We start from the raw sequence: 9,907 nt of genomic DNA on the forward strand, positions 1-9,907 counted from the left end.
GTGGACGGCAGAGGTGAGGGTCGGGCCGGGGCGCACGGCCGCCGGGGGGCCTCGGGGTGGGTGGTGGACGGCGGAGGTGAGGGGCGGGCCCGGGGGCAAGGCCGCCGGACGGGGGGCTCGGGGTGGGCCGTTGTCGGTGCCCACTGACAGTGTTGGAGGGTTTTGGAGCTGTAAGGAGACTCGGTTCAATGGATAGCGTGCAGTGCTATTTTTCAAATGAGTTTACAACCTGGTAGGATTAATAGAATGCAGATTAATTTGAAATCCAAATTCGTGTTTTCCCTTCATCATTTAATAAATGTCACTTCTGTACAAACAGCACCTTTATCATATAGGAAATTTTATATATACAATATTATGTTTTTTCATTCTTTTGTATTGATGTATTTGTTCTTTTGCTACGGCGTCGTTATTGAATAATTTTCTCTATATTTTAATACCTTTTAGGGCAAGCCGATTCCCACTGCCTTCTACATTTCCTTGCCTATTCTGACGGTGTATTTTTCCAAAGAATTTCAGGTTAAACAGCATTGTTTTCCTGTTGCCCCTTATCCCCAAATACAATATTGTTGGAAGTCTGAAAATACATTGTTTAGGGGGCACCTGGGTGGCTCCGTTGGTAGACTGTGACTTTTGATCTCAGCTCAGGTCTTGATCTCTGGGTGGCGACTTAAATCCCCAAGTTGGGCTCCTTGACGGTTGTGCAGCTTACTTAAAAAAAAAAGAAAAGAAAAAGAAATTACATTACTTTTTTCCTTCTTAAAAAAAACTGAGATGTGATTTATAAACCATATTACCTTTTTGAAAAGCGTCCTGGGGCACCTGGCTGGCTCAGCAGGTAGAACACGCAGCTCTTGATCTCAGGATTGTTAGTTTGAGCCCCGTGTTGGGCATGGAGCCTACTTAAAAAATAAGTAAAAATAAAAGGGTACTTGAAGTGCTCTGTTCTCAAAGTAGTGCAGGTATCACAATTATATAATTCCACGTCATCTTCGTCACCCCGGAGAAACCCTACACCCATTATCAGACCCTCCCCGTTTTCCCCTGCTCACGGCAACCACTAATCTACTTTCTGTCTCTCTGGATTTGCCCATTATGGACATTTCACATTGCGAGTTTTTGTGTCTGACTTCTTTCACTTAGCGTCATGTTTTCAAGGTTCATGCATGTCGTAGGGCATGTCTGTGCTTCATTCCTTGTTATGGCCAAAGAATATTTCATTTTATGGCTAGACCACAATTTATTTATCTGTTCAGTTGTTTCTAGATATTCACCATTCCTTTCTTTTTTTTTTAAGATTTATTTACTAAATGAGAGAGAGTGGGGAGGAGAGGGAGAGGGGGAAAGGGAATCTCGGGCAGACTTCGTGCTGAGCGTGGAGCCCAACTTGGGGTGACGCAGGGCTCCATCCCACAACCCTGAGATCATGACCTGAGCCAAAACCAAGAATTGGACACTTAACCGTCTGAGCCACCCAGGCGCCTTGATAGTCACCATTTCTTTTTTTTTTTTTTTTTTACGATTTTATTTATTTATTGGACAGAGAGAGAGACAGCCAGCGAGAGAGGGAACAAGCAGGGGGAGTGAGAGAGGAAGAAGCAGGCTCATAGCGGAGGAGCCTGATGTGGGGCTCGATCCCTCAACGCCGGGATCACACCCTGAGCCGAAGGCAGACGCTTAACCGCTGTGCCACCCAGGCGCCCCGATAGTCACCATTTCTATCTTTCCTTTGGAAAAATGCCTTTAGATCCTTTACCCTTTTAAAAATGGGGTTGTCTTTTTATTGTTGAGTTGTAATAATTTGTTGTTTGTTACGAATCCAAGTACTTCAGACACATGATTTGTAAGCCTTTTCTCCTGCTCTGTGAGTTGTCTTTTCACTTTCTTGCTAGTGTCCTTTGAAACATAAACATTTTTTAATTTTGATGAAGCATTTTATTTTTAAACTTGGGAGCATTGACAAGTTCACTGTGATGACTGTCCCGCCCAGGAGTGCGGCGTGACCTTCCATTTGGCTCTTGCGGTAGGCTCCAGGAAATCTTTTATTGTTTTTCATCTAGGCTTTTGTTTCTTTGCAAGTATATTCATAGGTATTTTAAATTTTTGACTGCTATTTTGAAAAGATATTTAATTGTATTTAAGCAAATTGTTTTTGTTATAAAAGAAAGTTACTGGGTTTTATATAATCAACCATCTTGCTACACCCTGAATAGTCCTAATAATGTTGTAGCCAGATCCCTTGGATTGATAAAATGGTGTCGTGCTGCCTGTGTTCAAATCACAAAATCACTGTTGACTTACTTGGGTGAACTCGGGCTGAATTCTGGGCCTCAGTTTCCTTATCTTTTGTTTTGTTTTAAGATTTTATTTTTGGGGTGGCTGGGTGGCTCAGTTGGTGAAGCGTCTGCCTTTGGCTTGGGTCATCATCTTGGGGTCCTGGGATCGAGCCCCTCATCAGGCTCCCTGCTCAGCAGGGAGTCTGCTTCTCCCTCTGCCCCTCCTCCTTGCTCATTCTCTCTCCCTTGTTCAAATAAATAAATAAAATCTTTTAAAAAAACAAAAAACCTCTATACCCAATGTGGGACTCGACTCACATGCCTAAGATCAAGAGTCACATGCTCCCGTGACTGAGCCAGCCAGGCACCCCTTCACTTTCCTTATCTTTAAAAGGGGGGCAATAATAGTGCTTGCCTCACAGAGTTGTGAGGGCAGAATGAATCAATGTAAAAGGTTCTTCAAACACTAAAGGAATAATAAGTATTTCTAATATTTTATAGATACATAATTTCTAGGGGTGCCTGGGTGGCTCAGTCAGTTAAGCCTCTTTTTTTTCTTTTTTTTTTTTTTAAGATTTTATTTATTTGACAGAGAGAGACAACACAAGCAGGGAGAGTCGGAGAGGAAGAAGCAGGCTTCCCGCTGACCAGGGAGCCCGATGCGGTGGCTCGATCCCAGGACCCTGGGATCATGACCTGAGCCAAAGGCAGACGCTTGATGACTGAGCCACCCAGGCACTCCAAGCCTCTGACTCTTGAATTCGGCTCAGGTCATGATCTTGGGTCCAGGGATCGTGTCCTGAGGGATTGAGCCCTGTGTCGACTCCCTCTTCAGCAGGGAGTCGGCTTGGGATTCTCCCTTTCCCTCTGCTCCTGCCCCCCACCCTGCCCCCTGCTCCTGTGTTCTCTAGCTCCCTCTCTAAATGGATGAATAAAATCTTTAAAGAAAAAAAGACTGTTACTTTGTTATATTGCTGATTGAAAAAGTCTCTGAAGTGAGAGGTTAGTCTGAGGTCATTTTTCCTTCTGTTTGGTGCACAGTCAAAAAATTGGCGTGTCGATCCCGGTGACTGCATCTCCGAGGGCTCATCGGGTGTTATTAGGCCATCTACTACCACCTCTCAGGCAGCGACAGCCGGGGGAGGATATGAAGCTCAGGACCTGTGAGCATCCCCTCCTGCCTGTGACACCCGTCACTGGCTCCGTGTTTCGGTGGCACTTCTATGAACAGTTCAGTGTGCTCTTGTCCGGGGGTGCTGCCCCACACCCACCTGCAGGGTACCTCCCTGGAATCCGTGCACATCAGTCCAAACGTGGAAAATGCCGGAACTGGGTCTTGCTGTTTGGGCCCTGTCCTCCCCCACAGCAGTGGGACTTGTGATGGGACAGAGAAAAGACTGACAGCAGGCTTCCCCAAGGTCTCCGGTGTGCTCACCCCCACCCTTTGGGGTGCCACCTTCTACCTCAAGCAGTTATTGAATAATTTTCCCAAGCAAAGGGATTTCCTATGAGGAATTCTTCTGTCACTTCTAAAAATAGCTTTATAATTTCTGTTACCTTACAAGGGAAATCCGTCAAGAAAGAGAAGAATGGGGAAAAAAGAGGTGGCATATATAGCCCCAGCTCTAGCCTCTGTGGGGCCTGCCTGTATTTGTGCTGTGTCCTCCTAGCCTGGAGGTTTCCCAGTGTAGCTTAAACTCCTGTGGGGTCCCCCTCCGTCCCGCTTCCTTGAGTCAGCCTCCGCCAGCCTCCGCTGGGGCAGCACCGCACAAGACCGGAGAAAAATCACGGACCCTCTGTGGGGCTGCGGTGGGCTAGCCACTGCGGCCCAGAAGTCAGCCCCGACCAGGCACAGCTAGGAGACAGGGTCAAGCTCTGGAGGTCCCGTCAGCAAAATGGGAGAATAATAAAGCATGTGATTATTCTTCAGCGCCTTAGGAAAAGCACAGTCCCAAAAGAAATCAACATTTTGTTCCAGGCATAGCGGAAAAAAGTGCAGTTATGTAATCCCGTCAGGGAAAACTATTTCTGTAGTCTGAAACTACTTGAGGCCAGGTCGAGGAAAATTATTCCTTTTCTTGTCAAATTTTAGGCCCTAGTGAATTCTTTGCCATACTAGATTTTTGTGACTAAAGCTAATGCACTGATTGGCCATGGCTAGGCTCTTGACCATTGAGTGTGGGCTTCTGGGAGCCAGAAGAGGTGGGGAAACCCTTAACATCTTAGCTGCTCAAAAACACTTCTCAGTGCAACACTCCCCCACCAAATCATGACTTTTCAGAGGGTTATGATGAGTGGGCTTGGAGGTGATACGTTAAATATAACAGTTCTCAAATGCAGTTTCTCATGAGAGCTGTGAGGAGAAGAGCAGGGGGTGGGCAAAATTCAGGCATGTGTTCCTGCCAGGCAGCAAATTCCTGCAGGACTAAATGTCCTAGAGCAATCGCACCTGTCAGGAAAAGGCTCTGGCTTTAACACCACCACGTCAAAATCACCATCTGGCAACTGTGACAGAAGTGATTGATTCAGACAAGAATCATCAATGGATGCTGAAGATACTGGGTCAAGGTTAGAGGAGTAACAGGATATTTACATAGTCTCAGAGCAGCTGCTCACAAGATATTTATTAGTTACAAAAGGGAGAATGGTACCTTCACAGTGGAGAAACCTTCCAGATGCCACCTTAACTCAATGATGGAAGCTAACGTCACCAGTAATAGATGTCACGCACCTCCTGATATGATACTCTGAAATGAACACAGTGCCACAGATGTTATAACTCAAGCCTAATCATAAGGAAATAGACAAATTCAAGTTGAGGGTGTTATATAAAATAACTGACCTTTGGGGCGCCCGGGTGACTCAGTCATTTGAGCGTCCGACTCTTGTTTCTGGCTCAGGTCATGATCTCCAGCTCATGGGATTGAACCCCGCATCGGACTCCACACTCAGCAGGGAATCTGCTTTGGATTCTCTCTCTCCCTCTGCCCCTCCCCCTCCTGGAATAAATAAATAAATCTTTTTTAAAAATAACTAACCTTTACTCTTTAAAAATATGTAACATTTCAAAATGTCATGAAAGACAAAAAACTGTTCAGCCTCAAGGAGACCTTGAAGGGATGCTGACTGAATGTCACACATCTGAGATTTCTTTTGCTACAAAAGATTACGAGACATTTGGCAACATCCAAAGGAGGTTTCTAGATTAGATAATATTGTAGCATTGTTAATTTGTTGATTTTGATCATTGTACTGTGGTTATGTAAGAATATTCTTTAAAAAAAAATTCTAGTTTTGGGGCTCCTGGGTGGCTCAGTCAGTTAAGCATCTTTCTTCAGCTCAGATCATGATCCCAGGGTCCTGGGATGGAGCCCTGCATTGGACTCCCTGCTGCTTGTGTTCCCTCTCTCGCTGTTTCTATCAAATAAATAAATAAATAAAATCTTTAAAGGAAGAAAGAAAGAAAACCTGGCCCATGTTAGTGGAGGAGGCCCTTTGCGAACTGTGGGAGAAGGAGGAGGACGCGCTGGCTGTGTTTCTTGGCTGCCCCATGCGTCTCCAGGAAGGACAGTCCCATATTTCGTGTCTCGGTGGCCACGGCTGATTAAACCAACAGTACATTCTTGACTCTTCCCCGAGGATTTTCAGAAGCAGAGAACTATGGCTGTCACCTGTGCTGGGGTGTCAGGCTCTGCCCGGGGAAGAGCAGGCAGTGGAGCTGGGCTGCGAGGAGGAGAACGCAGCAGCCGTGCTGACAGAAGCAGCAACAGGAGCTCCGAGAAAAGCGAAAAGGATAAAACCTGCTTCCTAAGCGCCATACCATCCTCCCATTATCTCACCTGAGTCCACTCAGATCTGCCGAAACTAAACTGCACCACGGGCCCTGCTCTCAGGCCACACTCCTGCGCGCTGCAGAGGAGGAAGGCAAGCAGAGGTGGGGACAGCTGGGAAAGGATCAGAGCTTTTCCAGGGTGCTGGCATGACCAGCATCATCCTTTCCTTCAATGCCTGTCTCATCCCTGGAAGCAACTCGAGGCGATTCCTGTTCCTTGCAGTGGAAGGGTCTGTGGGAAACCCGAGAGGAAGGGCCGATGGAGCAAGATCTGAGAGGAGGGCTTAACACAGGTGGACAGATCGGTCTTGGGCTGAGAGAGGAATACTTCTTCCCGAGAATAATAAATGAACAATCAATCTCATAAGCTTCACAAGGACAAGGCCAATTTGATTATTCTGTAGCCATGGTAGCAAGTAGCCATCAGGACCAGTTGTAAACCTATTGCATCCGTCCACAGCCCCTCTGCGTGAACACCAGGCGGGGTCACCTCTCGCTGCTCAGAATCAGACGGCCTCCCGCCCCGGGCCTCGGAGTGCCAGCCAGTCAACCACAGGCTCACCAGAGTGGCCACCGTCTGCCCGTGGTGTCCCCCTGCTCACACCTGTGAAGAGCCACCAGTCCTTGAGCTCCAGCTCCCCCCGAACTCTGTAGGGGGCTTAGGTCCTTTGCTCAGAGGAAGCTGCCCGCGCAGCGTCCCTCCCTTACCATAGAGAGCGGTACACTCAGCAAACATTCCGGTTCCTTCTGCCCTAAAAATACTGTTCCCCAAGCTTGCCTCCCCTTCTGGCTGGAATGAGGATGCTTCGCATTATAAGTCACAGAAGACCTAATTCGCAGTGGCTTCAACAGTCCTACGAGCCAGTCCAGACAGCGGGCCCCGAGGCTCCCCGCCGGCCCCACGGTATTCCGCACACTGGCCTCCGGCACCCTGGAGAGAAGTCTGCGCACACCAATGGGCGCAGGTTTCTGCATTCAGGTCCAACGGGAGAAAGAAGTCTCTGTCCCTCGCGGAGGCACAATCCTGCACCACTGCCGTCTGATTGGACCCCCTGTGGGTAGCGGCCGTGGGGTGAGGTCAGGTCTGCTCAGCGCAGGCCTGGCTCCGGAGTTACTGTCGAGCGGGACGCTGATGCCACGCCTGGCCACGCCTGGCCTAGAGCCCCCGGGGGGGGGGGGGGGACGACAGGACACGACATCCTCGGGACTCTGTAGGGAGCGGGAGGGGCGCCCGGTGGCTCAGTCCGTGAAGCATCTGCCTTCAGCTCAGGTCATGATCCTGGTGTCCTGGGATGGAACCCCAGTGTTGGGCTCCTTGCTGAGCAGGGAGCCTGCTTCTCCCTCTGCCTGCAGCTCCCCCTGCTTGTGCGCGCGCTCTCTCTCTTTGACAAATAAATGAAAAAAATATTTTTATAAATAAATAAATAAAGTTTTCTTATTTTTGAATTTTGAGAGCTCTTTTTATTCGAGATACATCCTTTATCAGATTTATGGTTTGCAAATGTTTTCTCTCAGTCTGTGTCTTGGCTTTTCATTCTCTTCAGTGTTTCTCAAACAGCAGAAGTTCTTGATTTTGATGAAGTCCAATTTATCAGTTTTTGCTTTTATAGATTATTGTTTTGATGTGTCTAAGAAATCTTTGCCTAACCCAAGGCCACACATTTTCTCCTTCATTTTCTTCTAGAAGTTTTGGCGTTTTAGGTTGTACATTTGGATCTATGATCCATTCTGAGTTTAATTTTTGTGCGTGGTGTGAGGTAGGGATTGAAGGTCTCTCGTACACACTCTTTTTTTCATGTGGATATTCTACTGTTACTGAACCATTTGTTGAAAAGACTACGCATTCTTCCATGACTTTTCTTTGCACCTCTGTCAAAAAGCAGCTGACTGTAAGGGTGCCTGGGTGGCTCAGTCAGTTGGGAGTCTGACTTTGGCTCAGGTCAGGATCTTCATGTCCTGGGATCTAGCCTCGGGTCAGGCTCCCCACTCAGCGGGGAGTCTGCTTGTTCCTGTCCCTCCCCCATACCCCTCACCCCTCCCCATGCTCTCTCTGTCTCACTCTCAAATAAATAAAATCTTTAAAAAAAATCTGACTGTAAATGTGTGGGTCCATTTCAGGACTCTCAATTCTGTTCCATTAATTATGTCTGTCCTTTCACTAATACCGCACTGTCTTGACTACTGCTGTTTTATAGAAGTCTTGAAATCAGGTAATTTGAATAGACCAACTTCACCTTTTTTCAAAATTGTTTTGATGATTCTACAAAATTGTTTGGCAATTTGTGTTTCCATATAAACTCCAGAATCTGCTTGTTAATTTCTATTTTTAAAAAGTCCTGCTAGAGTTTTGATTAGGATTGCATTGAATCTGCAGACCAATAATAAAGAGAACTGATACCTTTTTGAGTCTTCCAGTGCATGAACTCAATACACCTCTCCATTTCTTTAGGTCTTTTTTCATTCTTTTCTCTTTTTTAAAAAAAGATTTTTATTTATTGGGGCACCTGGGTGGCTCAGTCAGTTGGGCGTCTGCCTTCGGCTCAGGTTGTGATCCCGGGGTCCTGGGATGGAGTCCCACATTGGGCTCCCTGCTCGGCAGGGAGACTGCTTCTCCCTGGGCCCCTCCCCCAGCTCATGCTCTCTCTCTAATCAATAAATAGAAATCTTTAAAAATAAGACCTGGAGCACCTGGGGGCACCTGTCTCCACCACAAGTGCAAACCCAAAGCTTCCTTCTCTTTCTGCTCTCGGGGGTTAGGTGGGTCCCTCCTGCCTCCCCAGTTCCTCTTTGCCAAGGTGTGGGAGTGCAGGTGCAGGGAAGCAGGGCTGGAGCAACATGTGAGCTAAAGAGGGGTGGCTACTCAGGAGACCAAGGGGAAGGCCCAGTCATTAGAAGTCCTTTTCATGGAAGGCAGACTCCATAATCTACCATACAGATCCTGCTCTAATTGAGATAGAAAACGGGGCTGGTAAAGTTCCAGTCCCTCCTCTCTTCTAGTGGTTGCGAATGAAGACAATCTAGAGAGGCGTCCTCACTGTCCGTCTGCCCACATCCTGGCGCTCTTGCCCTTGGCAGCCTGGGAATTTCCCGAGGGCAGGGACCAGTGCTTGGGGCCCTTCGGAAGGGGGAAAGAAATGCCTAAAGGGGGGGCGCCTGGGTGGCTCAGTCGTTGTGCGTCTGCCTTCGGCTCAGGGCATGATCCTGCATCGGGCTCCTCTGCTGGGAGCCTGCTTCTTCCTCTCCCACTTCCCCTGCTTGTGTTCCCTCTCTTGCTGGCTGTCTCTCTCTCTGTCAAATAAAATAAATAATAAAATCTTTTTTAAAAATGCCTAAAGGGTTTTGTGATGTCGTGGAGAGAGACAGATTCGAGGAGTCAAGAGACTTTTATCTCGGATCTTGACTCTGCCACCATTTCTCTAGTGGCCTTGGCCAAGTCACTTTCTCTCCTTATAAAAAGAGAAGTTGAACTAGATGATATTAGAGATCCCAGCCATCTCAAAATGTGTATTATACTTTATGAGGAGGAGACCATATATTTGTTTTTGTCTCCTCAGCATCTAGGACAGTGCCTGACACGTAATAAGAATTCAAGAAATGTTGTGGTTAGTGAATGAATAAATGAATGAACGAATGAACGAACACATGAACTAACAAAATAGTAGAAAAAGAAAAGGATCCAAAGTGGAGTTCTTAGACAAGCCAGCTGGTGGCATCACCTCTCTACTAACCACGGGGGTACTGCTAGTTTTAGGCCAAGGAAAGGATTCAATTAGAAATAAATCCAGGTTGGGGCGCCTGG

This window comes from Ursus americanus, chromosome 2 (genome assembly GCF_024610735.1).
Source record: "Ursus americanus isolate L20-20 chromosome 2, mUrsAme1.1.p, whole genome shotgun sequence".
NCBI lineage: Eukaryota > Metazoa > Chordata > Mammalia > Carnivora > Ursidae > Ursus > Ursus americanus.